This window comes from Macaca thibetana, chromosome 8 (assembly GCF_024542745.1).
Source record: "Macaca thibetana thibetana isolate TM-01 chromosome 8, ASM2454274v1, whole genome shotgun sequence".
Lineage (NCBI taxonomy): Eukaryota > Metazoa > Chordata > Mammalia > Primates > Cercopithecidae > Macaca > Macaca thibetana.
In genome coordinates, this window is record NC_065585.1 from 51,845,181 (window position 1) to 51,867,114 (window position 21,934).

Sequence of the window (21,934 nt, forward strand, 5' to 3'; positions counted from 1 at the left end):
TCACAGGAGAGGGGCATGGGTAGACAGAAAGTCTTCAGGAAATTGTGCATCCTGATGCATCTATTTGGCAGGGTATACTGGATATATTTATATGGATCTGAGGAGACAGGCTTGATCTGGAAAAATGATTTGGGTAACTTCAGCATCAGGTAATACTTAACATTCTTGAAGTAGAACTAAGATTTAATATGTACAAACCATTGGGTAAGATAATTTGTCACTTACATTCACAGTGAGAGATTTGCTTCCAAGCTACTTTTAACAGGGAAAAAGGCAGAGGAGAAAGTAGAGCCACATTGGACAGCCCAGGTAGAGGAAGGACAGGCAGAGAGGGAAGAGGGAAGCTGAAGAGAGACTCCACCCCCTCATCTCAGCCCACTGTAGAAGATTTCCCATGTGATTTAGGCACTGACTTTCAGCAACCTTATTTTTTTTTAAGTCTCTGGTCCTGTGATCAATGCTATAATAATATTTCATAAAATCATAAGATCTGAATATAGAAGGGACTTTTGAGGTCAGTTAGTCTACTTGGTCAGTTTAAGCAGTTTTTCCAACATCATTTCTGGAAAATGGCTATGTAGCTTATCTTATATGCTTCCATAATTATATATTGTGCTATAATCTGCATCTAATTCAAGAATGCATCCAACTGCATGGACTTTAGAAGAGAAAGAAACCTTAGAGATGATGTACATCTATTCATTTCAATCTTTTTACTACCAGAAACATTGTCCTCTCTGCACTCAGCCTATTCCCCCTCCCAAACATGCTTTTCTTTGGCCATATTCTCTGATTCAGTTGCTGGCTTCAGCCTTTAATAAAATAAGGAATCTGATGGGCTTCTTTAAGTCCTTTCATTGATTTTCACATCCATCCAGTTTGTGGACAGAACTCTGGAAAATGTGAACACAAATCTGGAAAGTAATATTTTGGGAGTTTGAGTATTAAGAGGCATCTTCTATAAAGGAACCAGAGAAAGAATGGTCAGAGAGGAAGTAATGTCAGAAGAACAGTGCATGGAAGTCAGAGAGAGCAGTGTGCAATGTGCAGTGCAGCAGATAATTCTTTATGCTGAGGGCTACATGGCGTTCCTTGGATTTTGCATTTTGGAAGACCATCCCTGAAATATTTGCTGTGGAGGAATTCGTCAGAAGTTAGTTCCAAGGAACTGAAGAGGGAGTGTAGTGTGAGGAAGTTGAGACAGAAAAAGTATTGACTCTTCTCACCAAAGCTTGGCTGAAAAGAGAAGTTGAGAAATAGTGTAGAACTATCAAGGGAATGAAGCAACACACACATACACACACATACCCATATACATATGCTCTATATGTAATAAAATTACATATATATTAATATAAATTACATCTCTATATATTTTAATTGGAGCAAGCCAAGCCCATTTATAGGCTGAAGGGAATAAGCAATACATAAGAAACTGTTTAAGAAATAGAAAAGAGGCCAGGCACAGTGGCTCACTCTTGTAATCCCAGCACTTTGGGAGGCCAAGGCAGGAAGATTGTGTGAGTCCAGGGGTTCAAGACCAGCCTGGGCAACATAATGAGATTCTGTCTCTACAAAAAGTATAAAAAAAAAAGAAAAGTAAAAAAAATTAGCCAGACATGATGGTCTGTACCTGTATTCCCAGCTATAGTCCCAGCTTCTCTGGAGGCTGAGGCAGGAAGATCACTTGAGCCCAGGAGTTCAAGGCTGCAGTGAGCTATGGTAGCACCACTGTACTCCAGCCTGGGTGACAGAGGGAGACCCTGTCAAAATAACGAAACAAAACAAAGCAAAAAATGAAGGAAACAGAAAAGAGAGAAAGCATTTGAAGATGATCATTAAAGTGAATGGGATGAGATGAGACTGAGAACATAAGTACAAAGGCGGACAGGAGTAAGGGTCCCAGGGGTACGAGTCTGGAGGGAAGAAAGGATGAATATGTAGAAATATGATTGACTTTTAGCAGAAAGAAAAATAACATTTATGGAAATTACCTTAAATGCTTATTAATTCTGGAGAACTTTCATAATTCATATCAGAAGAATTGAATCTTCAGAAAAGTCCTTAATGGCCTCTTGGAGTGTGAAAGTCGGAGGCCTAGTGCAGCATGGTCTGGAGGGTCCTGAAGTTCTGTAGCCCCAGGAACCTCTTTATACTCTCAAAAAATATTGAGGACCCTGAAGAGTTTTTTAATGTAGGTTATAAGTGTTTCCCATATTAGAAATTAAAACAGAAATTGCTTTAAATATATTTTTAATTTATTTAAAACTAAAAATCAATCAAATGCTAACAAAATGAGATATTTTATGAAAAATAACTATTTTTTCTTTTTTCTTTCTTTTTTTTTAAGGTGGAGTTTCACTCTTGTTGCCCAGGCTGGAGTATAATGGCACAATCTTGGCTCACTACAACCTCCGCCTCTCAGGTTCAAGCAATTCTCCTGCCTCAGCCTCCCAAGTAGCTGGGATTACAAGCATGTGCCACCACGCCCAGCTAATTTTGTATATTTTTTTCAGTAGAGATGGGATTTCTCCATGTTGATCAGGTTGGTCTCGAACTCCCGACCTCAGGTAATTCGCCCGTTTTGGCCTCCCAAAGTGCTAGGATTACAGGCATGAGCCACTGTGCCCGGCCAATAACTATTTTCAAAACTAAAAAATTAGCCAGAAGAGAGCTACGGTTTTACAGTTTTGAAAATCTCTCTAAAATCTTTATTTGTTTTTTGAGACAGAGTCTGTCTCTGTCACCCAGGCTGGTGTGCAGTGGCACGATCTTGGCTCACTAAAACTTCTGCCTCCTGGGCTCAAACACTCCACCTACCCCAGTCACCCAAGTAGCTGAGACTATGGGAGTACGCCACCATGCCCAGCCATGTTTTGTATTTTGTGGCGGCAGGGACAGGGTTTTCCTATGTTTCCCAGGCTGGTCTTGAACTCATGGGCTCAAGAGATTCTCCCTCCTTGGCCTCCCAAAGTGCTGGGATTACAGGTGTGAGCTGCCGCACCCGGCCTTTTCGATCGTTTGTCTTTGAAGTCTTTCTTGATAGGAGACAGCTGGAGTCCCATGTCTACTTCTGCATCAAGTCTGTAGCCACATCCCACATCATGCAGGCTCCAGCATCTTCACTATACACGAATGAGAAATGACAGTGAAAAAGGCAAATAATTTCTTAATTACAGTGTACAAATAGTTTTTAGAAACCTTAGAAACCACTTAAAAAGGTGACTCCACAGATGAAGAATCGAAATCACACTCTGAGAACTGCTGTTCTATGGTTAGGTCAAGATAGAGTAGAACGTGCTGTGTGACAAAGAAGGATGAGGCCAGGCGTGGTGGCTCAGGCCTGTAATCCCAGCATTGTGGGTGGCTCAGGTGGGAGGATTGCTTGAGCCCAGGAGTTTGAGACCAACCTGGGCAACATAGTGAGACCCTGTCTCTACAAAAAATTAAAAAAAATAAGCCACATATGGTGGCATATGCCTGTAATCCCAGCTACTTGGGAGGCTGAGGTGGGACTATCACTTGGGCCTAGGAGGTGGAGGCAGCAGTGAGCCAAGATCCTGCCACTGCACAATGGCCTGGGTGACAGAATGAGACCCTGTCTCAAAACAAACAAAAAATAAAACAAAATTAAAAAATAAAGTAGGAGGAATTTGTAGTTTTTGGGAAGGTCATTCCTGGAGAGAAGTGACGAAAATCTATCAAAGAGCAGTGAGAGCTGGGTTGGAGAGTTGGGTTATTATTAAGGAGAAAGGCTTGAGAAAATGACAGCAAGCTTGCTCTTTTGGGGGCTCACAGCCAGTATGAAACTCCAGATCATAGGGAATGGCCAATGAGTTTGAGGATAGTTGATGTTTAATATGCAATGTTAAGAATGGCTTTTATTGGCCAGGTGCAGTGGCTCATGCCTGTAATCCCAGCACTTTGGGAGGCCGAGGCAGGTGGATCATCTGAGGTCAGGAGTTCGAGACCAGCCTGACCAACATGACGAAACCCCATCTCTACTAAAAATACAAAACATATAAGCTGGGTGTGGTGATGGGTGCCTGTAATCCCAGCTACTCGGAGGCTGAGGCAGGAGAATTGCTTGAACCTGGGAGGCAGAGGTTGCAGTGAGCTGAGATTGCGCCATTGCACTCCAGCCTAGGCAACAAAAGCGAGACTCCTCCTCAAAAGTAAATAAATAAATAAATAAATAAATAAATAAATAAAAAGAATGGCCTTTATTTTTCTGTTCTAAATCCACTTAGTGACCCACACCATGAGTACATATTTGTCACACAGCAAAAAGAATGGTAGCCTCTAGTAAGAAAAATGGTTTTCTGCCATAGAAAGAAAGTTTTTAAGTGTGGACAGATTCAAGGAACACATAAACCATTCCTACCTTGGTAAAACATTTTGGTAGTCACCACGAAGTATCTAACGAGGGTTCAAATCTTTTTCTTTAATTGTTAAATAAAAGGGTTCCCTAGGCAGTGCGACCTGGATGTGAGATCATCAGAAGTAGGATGTTGGGTAATTGAGTCAGGTCAGACTGGATTGCCTAAGTCTTTTTTTTTTCTGAGAAGGAGTCTTGCTCTGTCATCCAGGCTGGAGTGCAGTGGTGCGATCTTGACTTACTGCAACCTCTGCCTCCTGGGTTCAAGCAATTCTCCTGCCTCAGCCTCCTGAGTAGCTGGGACTACAGGTGCATGCCGCCACGCCTGGCTAATTTTTTTTTGTAGTTTAGTAAAGATGGGGCTTCACTGTGTTGCCCAGGCTGGTCTCCAACTCCTGAGCTCAGGCAATCTGCCCGCCTCAGCTTCCCCAAGTGCTAGGATTACAGGCGTGAGCCACCGCACCCGGCTGCAGGCATTTTTAATAGTTGCTGAAGGATGTGCTAGTGTTAGTCAATGTTCTCCAGAAAAACAGAACCAACAGAGAAAGACAGTGAGAGTGAGAGTGAGAGAGAGAGAGAGAGAAAGAGAGAGAGAGAGGTTTATTTTAAGGAATTGGCTCACAGGATTATGGGAACTGGCAAGCCAGAAATCTGTAGGGTAGGCCAGCAGCCTGCAGACCCAGGAAAAGTCAACATTGCAGACTTGAGTCTGAAGGCCATCTCTAGGCAGAATTCTTTCTTCTTTCAGGGACCTCAGTCTTTTCTCTAAGATTTTCAACTGATTGGATGAGGGCCACCCACTTTATGGAGGGTAATCAGCTTTACTCAACATCTGCTGATTTAAATGCTAATCACATCTAAAAAAATACACAGCAATATCTAGATTGGCATTTTAGCAAACAACTGGGGTAGCACAGCCTAGCTAATTTGATACCAAATTAACCATCACAACGTTGAACCAAGAACCAAGGACAAATAAACAAATGTTGGGTAATAGTAAGAGTCCAGGTGAGACTGGGGATCCATATTTCATTGTATCACTAGTGCACATGGTTGCTGGGATTGTCTCAAGCAATGTTTAGCAGTCTGAATGTAGGAACAGAGAAGATGATGAATGGGAATGACCCAACGATGGATTAAGATCTGACATTGTAAGGAGTGTAAGGAAGGTAAGTGACTGTTCGTAGGATATTTATGTGATCAGCATTGGTCAAGCCTGGTTGGAAAAAAGATGTGAGGCTGGAAGGTTCAATCTCCTAATTCTTGTGGGATATGGATGGCGGGAGAATAAGATGCCTCCATCAGAGAGGGCCTAAGAAAAACTTCGGATGAGTTTGAAGGTGTAAGTGAGAGTTGAAGAAGCCTCAATTAAAACGTGTTAGAGCAGTAGGAGTTCTAGAATTTCTCTAAAGGAGAGGCTTATGAGTACAAAATATATTGAAAGTGAGGGCTTGGAGACTTGTCTTGAAGCTGTATTTGCAGAACAAATCCCCTGTTTACTTAGATTGAGACCTATGTAATCCATTTCTTGGCTTCTCTACCCATTTGGATAGATGTAGAGAGAGGGAGGGCCAGAGAGTTTGGGATGACAAATGGAAGAACTGTGGGACTAATAGTTTAGCTAATGGTGACAAGAAGTCTATTGAAATGGGCAAGTATCCAGGTTCCAAGAGAGTTTCTGATGACAGAGTTCAAATAGAATGATAGCTGATGAGCTCGTAGTGAGGAGGGCCAACTGCAATGGCCATGTTGAGACAGAGTCAGGTTCAGGTTAGCAAGTCAAAGGCCCGGACCCTTGGTTCTGTCTCTTATACTCAACTTTAGGCTTTTTGAAAGCAAAGGCATTATTTTGTGATGGTTGTTGTCTATAGTGCCGAGTAGCTTGAAAACTTACCAATGTCACATGGTATGTGGCAAAGCTGAGCTCAACTCATTCATTCATTCAATGAAAATTTATTTAGCACTTACTATGTGCCTGGCACATGCAGCTTGGAAATACTAATATGGTCATGACAGAAATTGGTTTCTGCATTGATGGTGCTGATTATGAAGATTCTTAATTTTTTGATTCTAGTCAATTTCAGGATGCACTAAGGGAAAGCATGGCAACCTTGAAAAGATATCAGTAACAATATCCATGCAGAGTTCAGCGTCATTCCTGTCACCTTAGGATGCTGCGGGCAGGAGACTATCTTTTTTACAGTTCGATTAGTCTCTTTCAAGCCATGTTATTTATTGCCTCACCCCTCAACCTCACATCGTGCATCTGCCTCTTCCCTGATATGCTCCAGTAGCAACATGACAGCACATGGCTCTTTCTCAATCAGAGCAAGGCTAACTGTGAGGACAGCAGGTTTCACTGGGTTGGAATTGCAGTTTTGGAACGGGAGGGAGCTCTCTTGGGAATGGAACAGGCACAGATTGTATTAGCCAATGAGATTCTAAGTGAATTGGCAAAAGAGAAAGGAACTGTCAGTGTTCAAGATGAATAGGGGAGAGAGCAACATGGTGCATGCTGGACAATCCAATAAACAGACAAAGGTATTTAAGCAGCACCCCTCAGGCAGTTGACTTGGCAAAGGAAAATGAGACTTAGGTCTCATGAGAAACTGAAACAGCAATGATCGGCATTGCTTCACTGATGCTTCTTCCCTCTCCCCCCTCTCCTTCTGCTTCATATTTGAAGGTATTACCTATTCCTTTTTCATTCCCACTGAGAGAAATGTTTTAACATCCTCCATAGTAATCTGTCTACCAGTGTCAGCCCAGAGTGGCCTGTGGAGTCCTCTTCACCCGCGTTGGCTACAAAGGCACACAAGGCCCAAAGCAAGTAGCTCCTTCCCAGCCCCTTCAGGAAGCAGTTCATTCCATGAGACTCTTAAGGAATAATCTTTACACTCTTCTGTTTGCCTTTCATCATGATTCTATTGTTAGCCATGTGAGTTCAGCTGTTAACTGATCACTTAAAAAACATGATCTCTCCCCCCATTCTTATTTTCCCCAGTAACAGTCTGACAAACAAATAGCACCTGTGGTTGCTCACAGAGAAAAATATGAGAAAATAGAAAACCAAAGACACAAAGCATGAGAATCCCACTAATGCCTGGTGACTGATCTTGTTAGTACGCGCAGTGCATCTTCATATTTTTCCAGAATTTTAGCTCTCTCTACTGAACAACCACAAACGCACACACAGACACACACACACACACACACAAAAGCATTTTGGAGCAGGCTGCATATGCCCCTCTACCCTCTGCCTGGAGCTTGATTGTCAGTCTAATACACAAGCCCAGACAATGCTCTCAATAGGCGTCTTTTGGGGAGACAATTACAGAAAGCATGATAACGGGATTTGTCACCCTGATGTGGCTGCTGTTTTAGCAAGCTTTTCAATAATGAAAGAAAGTCTTACTAATTGTAAATGTGAATGAATTTCAGCTGTCTCTTCTTAAAAAAATTCTTTTGGAAGAAAGCCAATTAAGATCATCTGCCTAATGCATCTATTCACCCCCACTGCAACAATATGTCAGTTATAATAGATGTCTAAGAAACAGACTTCTCAGGACAGGGTGCTGAGCAGGCTGAAAACAGGGAGAGATCAGAGCCTCTACCTGCAAAATAGTTGGAGGTAGCTGATAAAAACTCCTCCCTGTGAAATTTTATTTTCAATCCATAGGGTGGCGGAGCAGGGGGGCATTTACGACACACCGACACATCAAGATGCAGTAAGTTTCAACGCAACCGTCTATAGTATCCAGAGCAAGTCTCTTTCCTACTGGCGGCCTGGTACACAAATTGTTTTCTTTCCAGGGAATTGTGAAAGCTAATTGTCAAAACCCATGGCCTGGCTACTGGATGCCTGCTGCCTTCCTCCAGTGGGGAAGTATTTATTTATGTTAAGGAGAAGGCACAAATGCCTCCAGGAAGTGGAGCATAGGCAATCAAGCTGGCAAATTCTCCTTCAAGAAAAAATCATCATGCCTCTTGAGGCATCAACTTATTGGGAGGGTGCTGTGTCCTAGAAAGAGACTGCCCGAAGTCACTAGAACACACTAAGAAGTGTGACTAAATATGCAGCACATCATTTGCTTCTCCAAAGAAGGTTGCACACAGTGGCTCCCAAATCACACACATACCTTGGAGGTGACAGTCTTCCATCATGTGTACTGGAAAAATTAATTGTACAGAAAATTCTGGAAAAGTTACAAAGGAAGGATAATTCTTTTCATGAGCTTAACATTCAAACCATCATAGTCTCATGAGCTACCAGCTTTGCCTCAATTCCAGATCAATCCACTATGTGACTAGCTATTCTTCCATAGGTCACATCCTTCTGCCTTTTACATGCTTTGAAGTGGACTTCTGTGTAACTGTAGTTTCTGTGTGTAAATCATTTTCCCCCATAAGCAAGAAACTATCTTAGCTTCCCACTGGGCTGACATTGCTTATTGAAGGATGGTATGTAGTTAGTCTGGTTGGGGCACTCTGGCCTGTCCTTTAGAGCCATGGGCAAGAGTACTGTGCACTGTGGTGTCTAAACTACCATTGAGAATAAACTCCCTTTGCTGATGTTCCCAGTCCTGCTATTCTGCTCACATTAACACCACTGTTGCCTTTGCCAGCATCAACGTTGCCTCCGTTGCCACCATCCTAGTTTGTACTATCACCATGAACTTCATCAACACTTCTGCTACCATCTGCAGTACCATTACTGCTGTCTTCATTACCACTGCCACCAGAACCACCATCAGTCTGGTGAGCTGAATAATGGCCCCCGGAGATATCCAGGTCCTGATCCCTGAAAGAATACCTTCCAGATGTGATTAAATTAAGGATTGTGAGATGGGGAGATTATTCTGGATTACCCAGGAGTCCCAGTAAAATCTCAAGAGTCTTTTCAAAAGAGGCAGAGGGAGATTTGGCTATAGAAGATGAAAAGGCAATGTGATGATAGCATAAGAGATTGGAGTAATACAGACATAAACCAAGGGATGCCTGCAGCCTTAGAGGCTGGAAGAGACAAAGGAATGGATTCCCCCTTGAAACCTCCAGAATAAACCCACCCTTCCAAAACCTTGTATAAGACTCATTTTGGACTTCTGATCTTCAGAACTATAAGAGAATAAATGTATGCTGTTTTAAGCTACTAAATTTACGGTAATTTGTTACAGTGCCAGCAGAAAACTACTATAGTCAGTAATGTTACCTTTGTTTATATTACAATGCTTTGTTTTCTTTTCCTTTTCTGGCTTCTGGAGGAAAGTAAACAATCTAAGGGGAGCCTGCAAAGTGTCTGCAGATCCTTGCAGCTGTCCCCGGGTCCCATTCCCTAGGAAGGGAAGTCAGGAATATAGAGTTTCTGTTTTCCAAAACATTACTTGGATATTGTTCTCTACAAGGGAAGAAGAAAGTTAAGATTAGCAGCCTAAACATTTGTGCAAAAGTCCTAGATGGTGTCCCTTCTCTTTCCAATCCAAGAGTGTTCCATTGGGGTAGCACGGGATTGATCTCAAGTTGATATAAGTCTACTGCTCTGCACATAAACCGTAACTACATACTGACCCATACATTTTCTCATCTCAATAGTATAAGCCTCAGAAAGGAAGACAATCATCTTCATTTCCGCAAATGCCCTCTCCCTGTGGTCCTAGCCATGCCTGGCACATGCTGATGATTCTGAAAATGGTCAGTTGTGGCTGAGTTACATGTGCAACAATCAATAGATGAAGAAATGGCTTTCTAAGTGTGTTTTTCCTTGACAATAAACCTATTGAGGAAATTATCTGATGCCTCATACTCCCACACATTAAAAGAAAATAGCTGGAATAGAAGGAAAGTTCTTAATTTTGTTTATTATTAGGAGCAGGATTTACTAAATGTTTATTTGCACATGGCTGGATCTTGGGCAGGGTGGTTTTGCTTTCTTTGAGCTATAATGAGCTTGAATAATTCTGATTAGGTGACTACACTAATTGAATTTACCACGTAATTAGCTCATGATTTTCTCTTCGTTTTGCCATGCAAATCCTTTCTAAAAAGTAAAACCCATTTTTACTTATCTTTTTAATAAATCAAATCAAAAGTTGGTCAATCACTTTATGTACTTAGTTAAAAAAATATGTCTCTTTAGAGTTAATTTTTTGAAGGTTTTATGTGGTATTTACGTACTTATTTATTTTTTCTTCATAAGAGTAACATATTACAATTTGGAGAACTGAGGAAAACATGTAATCTTATCCTTGGGACAAAACCATTTGTAGCAATTGACAATTTTTCATCCATTTTTTTCTTTGCCTATAACTGTCATGTAAGTAAAATTAGAGTGTTGGTAGTATTTAAAATACTTCAAGTAAAACATTAAAAATGCATTATTTTTCACTGAAAGTCATTGATAATCATTGTAGCCTATAAACTATTTACCTAATACATAAATAAAAAATATCCTAATTCATAATATTTAGAAATATAATAAACTATTTTTCAGATAATACTCTAAAAAGCAATCTTAGAAAACTGAAGTTACACCTAACATGACCTATTTGTCTCTTCCTGTTTGGTGAAAGTGTATCATTACCTTTAAGACATTCGTAACAATCATCATTGGTTACATGTAATAGAGTCTTCTCTGGGGCAACTGGAGCCCTCAAATTGTCAATAAATATAATAACTTATCAATAGAGGTCATGTTCAGCACTCATCAATCTGAGGAATATAGTGCTTAAAGCTAAACTTAGGAGTATTTCCAATGGTTTTTGTATGACGTTGGAAGCGCATACTACTAACCATACAACAAACTAAACCTTAACTTCTGTAATGTGATTTTAATACTTTGCACATTGGACTGGATTTAAAATGTTAAAGATGAAAAATATTAGTGTGTATGTAAGTGGAAACTTACTCCTTTCCTCTAAGATTCCTCAGTTAATATAAATGATCAAAATTATTTCCATGTCTATTTTTCCTTATCTAGCTGTAAAATGTCTTCAATATAAGGCAGATACAGAATTTACTGTATCGGTTTTTTTTTTTTTTTTTTTTTTACGTTTCAGTTTCTGCATCAATCAAATGAAAATATCCACTTACTGCCTATTTAAAAATTGCCTTTGAAAAGAATGATCTGGAACTATATTATTTCCATAAGAATCAAAACAAATGCAGCAAAATTCAAATTTATGCAAATAGAAACAGTAAATCTATATATCCCCATAAAAATTTAGAAATACAACAGGTTACCAACAAATACTCATCTCTGTAGCATCTTTAAGGAAGTGTAGAACAATGAAAAGAACAAGAAATTTGAAACACACTAATTTGGTTTATTTGCATTTAAATCTTGGCTCTATTTTCACTTAGTGCTTATTTTGGGCAAGTCATTTAATCACTTTGAACTTGATTTTCATCATGTGCTGAGAACAACATTATTGTTTTACAGTGGTCCTTCAAATATCTTATCTTTGCAATAGATACTGTTTTAGAGCTGTTTTATTCAATACATGATAGCCACTAACCACATGTGACTACTTAAATTTTAACTACTTAAAATTACATAAAATTAAAAATTCATTTTATCAGTTGCACTGGCTACATTTCAAGGGTTCACAGTGTAGCTAGTGGCTACTGTATTGAACAGTGGAAATTCAGCAAACATTTCTAGCCTCATGGAAAATTCTGTTGAACAACACCGGTAAGAGCATAACCATTATGTGAAAAAAAAGTTGTGGCCAGGCGTGGTGGCTCATGCATGTAATTTCAGCACGTCGGGAGGCTGAGCCCAGTGGGTTACTTGAGCCCAAGAGTTATAAACCAGCCTGGGCAACATAATGAGACTCTGTCTCCAGAAAAAAATTTAAAAATATAGCCAAGGCTGCAGTGAGCCGTGATTGTGCCACTGCACTCCAGCCTAGGCAACAAAGTGAGACCCTGTCTCAAAAAAAAAAAAAAAAAAATTTGGTACTAAAATATTTTGGAAACATAAATTAAACCAAGTGAAGCATATTTTTTTATAGCTGATATATCAGTTATACATATTTTTGGAGTACATGTGATATTTTGATACATGTATACAAGGTGTAACGATCAAAGAATAATTGAGATATCCATCACCTCAAACACTTATCTTTGTGTTTAACATTTCAGAAGTGGGTTTTATGTACACTCTTAGCCCAGGACCTGCACGTCCCTTCCCTTGCATAATGTGCTAAAATGTTATAATTCTTCTCTAGTTATTTGGAAATATACAATAAACTAACTATAATTTCCATATTGTACTATTGAATATCAAACTTATTTTTTCTATCTAACTGTAGTTTTGTACCCATTAGCCAACTTCTCTTCATATTCTCCTCCTTCCCTTCTCAGACTCTGATAAATACCATTCTACTCCCTACCTCCATGAGATCCACATTTTTAGCTCCCATGCAATATGAGTGAGAACATGCAATATTTGTTTTTTTGTGCCTGGCTTATTTCATTTAACAAAATGACCTCCGGTTCCATCCATATTGCTGCAAGTGACAGAATTTCCTTCTTTTTTATGGCAGAATAATATCCCATAGTGTATATGTGCCAGATTTGCTTTATCCATTCATCTGTTGATTGACATATGTTGATTCAGTATCTTGGCTATTGTGAATAGTGCTGCAATAAACATGGAAAGGTAAACACTTCTTCAACATACTGATCTGCTTTCTTTTGGACATAAACTCAGCAGTGGGATTGCAGATCATATGGTAGTTCTATTTTTAGTTTTTTGAGGAACCTCCATACTGTTTTTCATCATGGTTGTACTACTCTGCATTCCTACCAACAGTGGATGAGAGTTCCCATTTCTCCCAACCTTTGCCAACATTTGTTATTTTTTTGTCTTTCTGATAATAGCCATTCTAACTGCAGTAAGATGATATGTCATCATGGTTTTGATTTGCATTTCCCCGATTAGTGATGTTGAGCATTTTTTCATATACTGCTTGGCCATTTGTATGTCTCCTTTTGAGAAATGTCTATTTAGGTAAAGTGAAGTATGTATACTGCAGCATGTCTTCGAGCCTTCGACATGAGATGTGGACATCCAAAAGAATGACATTTGGAAGACTGTTGTCTAGTAAAAATATTCTCCCAACTTTTTTCTTGCAAACACAACATGTTTTGGTATTATTTGGGAGGATTTTTTTTCTCTTTATTTCAAACTGTTTATAATATGAATTTATATTCATATAATTCTATATAATATGTCATATGTATATGATAAAATAAATCATTTATTGGGAAAAGACTCTTTGGTCTCAGAGAAGGGAGGTGTAGCTCCTGGGCTAAGAGTATACGTGAGACCCACTTCTGAAATGCTGAGAGAAATCTAGTACATTTCTGGAATGATTGTAATTCCTGTTAGAAGAGATAGACAGGCAGAACACTATGGCATGGCACCTTCTTATTTCCTTTTTTCCTGATATAAATCAATCTCTCTATTGATTTATAGGTGTAGACTTTGATAAAGTCATTTTGTCTTCATTACTGTAGCTTATATTAAGTATGGACATCAGGTAGTGTAACTCCTCCAACTTTAGTTTTTTTTCAAAATCATTTTGACTATTCTAGGCACTTTCCTCCGTGTAAATTTTAGAATCATGTTTTCAATTTCCACAGAAAAATCACCTGAGATTTAGATTGGAAATGGATTAAATCTATAAATGAATTTGGAAAGAGAGGCTTTCTCCATTTTACCGAGTCTTTCAGTCCATGAACATGTTGTCTCTGTTTGTTTGTTTAGGTCTTTTAAAAAATTCACTTAGTGGAGTTTTGTAGTGTTCAGCATTTTGGTCTTACACATATTTAGTTAAATTTATTTCTAAACATTTTAAGCTTTTAGATACTACTGGAAATGCTTATTATTTAAAAATTTCATTTTCCAATCATTTATTGCTAATTTATAGAAACACAATTGATTTTTGTATATTGACCTAGCATCTTGTGAGTCTTAAATGTATTTATTCCTTCTTTAGCTTTGTTTCCCTCTCCTTTTCTGTAATATATATATATATTTTATATATATATATATATATATATATATATTTTATATATATATAATATATATATATTTTATATATATATATATATATATATATATATATATATATTTTTTTTTTTTCTTTTCATTTTCTTTTTGAGGCAAGGTCCAGCTCTGTTACCTAGGCTGGAGTGCAGTGGTGCGGTCATGGCTCACTGTAGCCTCAACCTCCAGGACTCAAGCAATCCTCCACCTCAGTCTCCCAAGTAGCTGGGACTTCAGGTGCCCACCACCACACCTGGCTAATTTTTTAAAAAGGATTTTGTAGAGACGAGGTAACACTATGTTGCACAGGCTGATCTCAAATTCCTGGACTCATGTAATCTTCCCACCTTGGTCTCCCGAAGTGCTGAGATTACAGGCATGAGCCACCATACTTGCCACCTATCTTTTTTTAAAATACTCTCTTTTGAAGAACAAATTTTAAATTAGGATGAAGTCCAAATAATCAATATTTTACATTATAGTTTGAGCTACCTGTGTGTTCTATTTAGGAGATCATTGTTTAAGGAATGATAAGATCCTTATTTCTTCAAGAACTTAATAGTTTTGACTCTTCCATTTACATTTGTGATCTACTTTGAATAAATTGTTGTGTATGGTGTGAAATGAAGATTGAAATTCATTTTCCTTACATATAACTGTAATTATTACACCACCATTTGCTGAAAAATATCTGTTTCCTTATTGAATTGAATTGTCTTGACTCTTTTGTCAAAAGTCAAATAACCATATATGTGTGGAGGGAATTAAAATTTTAATGTAGAGGGAATTAAAATTTTAACAATATTGAGTCTTCCAATCCAAGAATATGCTACATTTTTTCATTTGTTTAGGACTTCTTTAATATTGTTTAATTTTCAGTGTAAAAATCGCTAAAGAACCACTCTAAGTGTTTGATTATCTTTTGTCAAATTTATCCCTAATTATTTCAAATATTTAATGCTATTGAAATAGTTTTTTTCAATTTTTTATTGCTCCTTGATAGTGTATAGAAATATTACAGAATACGTTGGTTGTTCAATGTAGCCTTTCTACATGGGCTGGTCAGAACCTGAACATCTCACATTCTCAGGTGATTTCTGGGAATTCTTCAGCCTACAATTTCCTGGTAGTTGCTATTTCCTCAGTAGTTGTTCATTGCTTAGCCTCCTGTAGTCTCATTCTGTGACTGTGCAGATTGATATTCAGTCAATGATTCAAAGGGTTCCTTGTGCAGATTTCTGGAAATCTTTCTTTGTGAAGTTGCCTCTCCTTTGCTTCTGTGTTGCACACATTTTAGTTGACTCAGGCTTCCCAAACCCAGATCTCTGCTCCCTCATCTCAGTGAGACTTTTGTCTTATGTCTATCTTATGTTTGGGCTCCTTCTTTCTGCACCATGAATCAGAAGTGCATCCAGGCAGTGATTGTGGGGATGGTAGTTTCACCTCATTTGTTTCCTTTCTCTTTGTAATAACAGTTACGTATTATCAAATGTCTGAAACTGTTGTTTCATATATTTTATCCAGTTTCTTATTCTTTATGGTGAAAAAGTAGTTTGATGCTAGCTGAAAGCAGAATTATTTGTTGGCTTTTGAAATGTGCACCATGTCAACCACAGGGTTGTGTGTTGTGTGTTTCCCCAGTTGATGTGTGAATAAAGGATGTTACTGCTGATAAAAAAATTGTTCATTAGCAACCATACTAATACTTGATGATGAAGTGATGTTTTTAGTACTTTGCATTCCAATATGATAGTTTTTATTTCTTTATAAGTATTTTATTATTTTTAGTGAATATGGGAAACTGGTTTAGGGGTTTGGCCAAACTGAAAGGCATTTTTCTCACTTAAAATAGTGAGAAATAGGCTTCTATTTAGCCCTATCATGGACAAGATCTGAATTTCTAATGTTAACCGGGAGATGCATTTATGTGTACAAGGTATCAGCTGTTCTTGAACACACCTTACCTTTTTCACAACTGTATCTCAAGGACCTAGAACAGTTTCTGGCACATATTGGGGACCTATGCAATATTTATTAATTAAATGAATGACAAATGTTCAAGATGGAATCTTTGATTATGATGATGATTGTCTTGTTTGAATGTTATTTGCTATTTTAATTAAATAAATTACAGTTGACCCTTGAACAACAGGGGTTTGAACTGCATGGGTCCACTTATATGGAGATTTTTTTCAATAAAAGTTGTACTGAGTGTGCCTGGCTCTACAGCCTCCCTTTCCAACTCCTCCACTGTTTCTGCCTCTGCCACACCCGAGACAGGAAGACCAGCTCCTCCTCTTCTCCACTTCCTCCTCAGACTACTCAGTGTGAAGACAGTGAGGATAAAGACCTTTAGGATGATTCACCTCCACTTGAGGAGCACTATATATATTCTCTTTTATGATTTTCTTAATATTTTTTTTTTGCTTACGTTGCTGTAACAATACAGTATATAATACATATACAAGGTATGGGTTAATTGACTTTATGTTACTGACAAGGTTTCTGGTAAGTAATAGGCTATTAGTAGTTAAATTTGGGGAAGTTGAAAGTTAGATATAAATTTTCAGCTGCATGGGGGTGGGGGCGCAGTGGTCAGTGCCCCTAACACCTGTGTTGCTCAAAGATCAAATTGTAAATTGAACTACTCCATGTACTAGGCTGAACTAACTTACTGAAGGGAGGCATGCTCCTTCTCCATGAGATAGTAATAATTGAAAAAGAATCATATCCAGTCAATAAGCATATTTAGCAGGATTTAATAAAATATCAGTCAGGTTAGACAGGGCCGTTGGTTTTATTATTTAACTAAGTATTTATAAGTATATCAAACTACACTCAGTTCTACCAATGTCTAAATTTTCAAAGTGTGCACAAAATGCCAGTTTGGAGATAAAGACTCATTCTCCCAGAACCCATGATTTTTTGGCCATATCGTATTCCTAATATTTGTATGGCTGACGGTAAGAATACAAGTGGAGGCCCACATATCATCTGTTTAAATGTAAGTTATCCATCAGTTACCAAAAAGTTCAATAAAATATATCTTATACTGCTACCTGAATAAGTATATTCTCATGATGATCAGGTTTGAACTTAGAATTCCTGGACTCCTCAGTGTTCATACCCCAATGTAGAGGGTCCTCTCAAGTTCCTCATGTTCCCCTCCCACAGCATGCTACCCCTTTTCCCCACCGTTGGTTCTGTCCTGACCTGTGAGGCTCTTTGCATACACATTTATAAATAAATACCCTGCTCACATATCCAAGCTCTGTCTAAATCCTGTGCAAATAGCTGTCCCTTGGTCACCCCTCAGGTATAGAGGCATTCACATCAATGATGAATTCAGACTTCAGAAGAACTGACCCAAGGACAAAGGTCCACCCAGGCCATGGAAGAGGCTCCTCAACTGTTTGGGCGGGTAATCCCTTGGCCTGCATATGAGAGATGATCTGACATGGGTGGGAATATGGCTTCTGTGTACATATCTCCCCTTGGTCCTTAGAGAGGGACATGGCTCTGGAGGGACAGAGTAGGGTTTCTAAAGTCCCAGGCCCAGAACAGGGTTCCTCCTGGCTGAGTCTAATACACTGAATTCTGAGCATATGGGAGAATGTAAGAGTTGGGAAGTTAAGTAATTCACACAGGTGAATTTCAATGGCAGGACTTCTTGCCATTTGACTAATATCCATATTTTCTTTGTTTGTATAAGTAGAACCCACATTTTGTTTAGGGAAGCAGTGGTCCTAACTTAGAGACTATATCTTTTCTTTTCTTTTTTTTTTTGAGACAGAGTTTCACTCTTATCACCTAGGCTGGACTGCAATGGTGCAATCTCGGCTCACTGCAAACTCTGCCTCCCGGGTTCAAGCAATTCTCCTGCCTCAGCCTCCCCAGTAGCTAGGATTACAGGTGCCCATGACCACGCCCAGCTAATTTTTGTATTTTTAGTAGAGATGGGATTTAACCATACTGGTCAGGCTGGTCACGAACTCCTGACCTCAACTGATCCACCTGCCTCAAAGTGTTGGGATTACAGGCGTGAGCCACTGCACCTGGCCAGAGACTGTATCTTCAAGACAACCTTGCATTTAGGGGTGGTCCACGTGATATAATTCTGCCCAATAAAATATAAGTAAAATTTTTCTGGGCATTTCTGTGAATGTTTTATTTTCTTGATGTAATCTCTGCTCTTTCCTTCTTGGTGCTTCCTTCTTTCTGGCTGGAACAAAAATGTGAAGTTGGAAGTGGAATGGCATCTTTATAAACAAAGTTCTAGATGAGCTCAAAGATGAAAGTCACATGATAAAGAGAACACAGCAGAAACATAAAAGAATGCTGGAATGCCAATGACATTAAAGAATTCATCACCAGCCTTCATACGTTAAAACAAAACCTATTTGGTTTAGCCATTATAGTCATGTCTAATAAATGCATTCAAAAACAACTCCTAACAAAGTGCAATCAATTGATTTAGATCACGTTTTTTTTTAAACAAACCTGTGCATTTGTGTGTTGCCTGTTAGACTACATCAATAAAAGGAAAATGATCAAATTTATTAAATTTATAAATTATCTTTTTGTCTGTCCACTACACTTTATGTTCCTTGAATATAGGAATTTTATTCATTTTTTCCAAGGCTTCCCACATAATCCGAAACATAATCATACCAATAACACAAAATAGAGATATATTAAAAGTTTGGATGATAGAATATTAACCTGTACATACTGAGCACTATTCATTGTACCATGAATAGCTTATAATCCAGATAGGTAGTAAAACAACAGCATTTTGAATTAAAATGTCAACAGAAGGCTACTTTATAATTTCTGAATGTTCTTCCATATTATTTCTCCAATATTCTTTTTAAAAATCTCTAAAACAAAAAACTAAGATTGGCCAGGCATGGTGGCTCACACCTGTAATCCCAGCACTTTGGGAGGTCAAGGAGGCAGGATCATTTGAGCCAGGAGTTTGAGACCATCATGGGTGACATAGCGAGACCCCATCTCTATTTTTTAAAAAGGTTTTAAAAGAAAAACTAAGATCTATTCTGAGATGTTTGAATTATACTAGTAAAATGACAATGAATGTATGTTTTTGTTTCTTAGTGATTCATTAACAGTATCAAAGAAAATATTGAGGTTAAGTTTACAAGTATTTAAATCATTTATTCTCAAAAATAGAGAAAACGTTTTTATTTATGATTTTGTTAAATATATTAGACATCATCTTTTTGGAGATAACAGAAGCACTGAATATTTAGAATTATAAACCATATACATTTGCACAAGTTAGATATCCTGGATAAGATTTTCTACAGAAAAGGGGGCGGAGCAAGATGGCCGAATAGGAACAGCTCCAGTCTCCAACTCCCAGCGCGAGCGACACAGAAGACCGGTGATTTCTGCATTTTCAACTGAGGTACTGGGTTCATCTCACTGGGGAGTGCCAGACGATCGGGGCTGGTCAGCTGCTGCAGCCCGGACCAGCGAGAGCTGAAGCAGGGCGAGGCATTGCCTCACCTGGGAAGCGCAAGGGGGAAGGGAATCCCTTTTCCTAGCCAGGGGAACTGAGACACACAACACCTGGAAAATCGGGTAACTCCCACCCCAATACTGCGCTTTAAGCAAACAGGCACACCAGGAGATCATATCCCACACCTGGCCGGGAGGGTCCCACACCCACGGAGCCTCCCTCATTGCTAGCACAGCAGTCTGTGATCTACCGGCAAGGCAGCAGCGAGGCTGGGGGAGGGGCGCCCGCCATTGCTGAGGCTTAAGTAGGTAAACAAAGCTGCTGGGAAGCTCGAACTGGGTGGAGCTCACAGCAGCTCAAGGAAACCTGCCTGTCTCTGTAGACTTCACCTCTGGGGACAGGGCACAGTAAACAATAACAAACGCAGCAGAAAACTCTGCAGACGCAAAGGACTCTGTCTGACAGCTTTGAAGAGAGCAGTGGATCTCCCAACACGGAGGTTGAGATCTGAGAAGGGACAGACTCCCTGCTCAAGTGGGTCCCTGACCCCTGAGTAGCCTAACTGGGAGACATCCCCCACTAAGGGCAGTCTGACACCCCACACCTCACAGGGAGGAGTACACCCCTGAGAGGAAGCTTCCAAAGCAAGAATCAGACAGGTACACTCGCTGTTCAGAAATATTCTATCTTCTGCAGCCTCTGCTGCTGATACCCAGGCAAACAGGGTCTGGAGTGGACCTCAAGCAACCTCCAACAGACCTACAGCTGAGGGTCCTGACTGTTAGAAGGAAAACTATCAAACAGGAAGGACACCTACACCAAAACCCCATCAGTACATCACCATCATCAAAGACCAGAGGCAGATAAAACCACAAAGATGGGGAAAAAGCAGGGCAGAAAAGCTGGAAATTCAAAAAATAAGAGCGCATCTCCCCTGGCAAAGGAGCGCAGCTCATCGCCAGCAACGGATCAAAGCTGGACGGAGAATGACTCTGACGAGATGAGAGAAGAAGGCTTCAGTCCATCAAATTTCTCAGAGCTAAAAGAGGAATTACGTACCCAGCGCAAAGAAACTAAAAATCTTGAAAAAAAAGTGGAAGAATTGATGGCTAGAGTAATTAATGCAGAGAAGGTCATAAACGAAATGAAAGAGATGAAAACCATGACACGAGAAATACGTGACAAATGCACAAGCTTCAGTAACCGACTCGATCAACTGGAAGAAAGAGTATCAGCGATTGAGGATCAAATGAATGAAATGAAGCGAGAAGAGAAACCAAAGGAAAAAAGAAGAAAAAGAAATGAACAAAGCCTGCAAGAAGTATGGGATTATGTAAAAAGACCAAATCTACGTCTGTTTGGGGTGCCTGAAAGTGAGGGGGAGAATGGAAGCAAGTTGGAAAACACTCTTCAGGATATCATCCAGGAGAACTTCCCCAACCTAGTAGGGCAGGCCAACATTCAAATCCAGGAAATACAGAGAACGCCACAAAGATACTCCTCGAGAAGAGCAACTCCAAGACACATAATTGCCAGATTCACCAAAGTTGAAATGAAGGAAAAAATCTTAAGGGCAGCCAGAGAGAAAGGTCGGGTTACCCACAAAGGGAAGCCCATCAGACTAACAGCAGATCTCTCGGCAGAAACTCTCCAAGCCAGAAGAGAGTGGGGGCCAATATTCAACATTCTTAAAGAAAAGAATTTTAAACCCAGAATTTCATATCCAGCCAAACTAAGTTTCATAAGTGAAGGAGAAATAAAATCCTTTACAGATAAGCAAATGCTTAGAGATTTTGTCACCACTAGGCCTGCCTTACAAGAGACCCTGAAGGAAGCACTAAACATGGAAAGGAACAACCAGTACCAGCCATTGCAAAAACATGCCAAAATGTAAAGACCATCGAGGCTAGGAAGAAACTGCATCAACTAACGAGCAAAATAACCAGTTAATATCATAATGGCAGGATCAAGTTCACACATAACAATCTTAACCTTAAATGTAAATGGACTAAATGGTCCAATT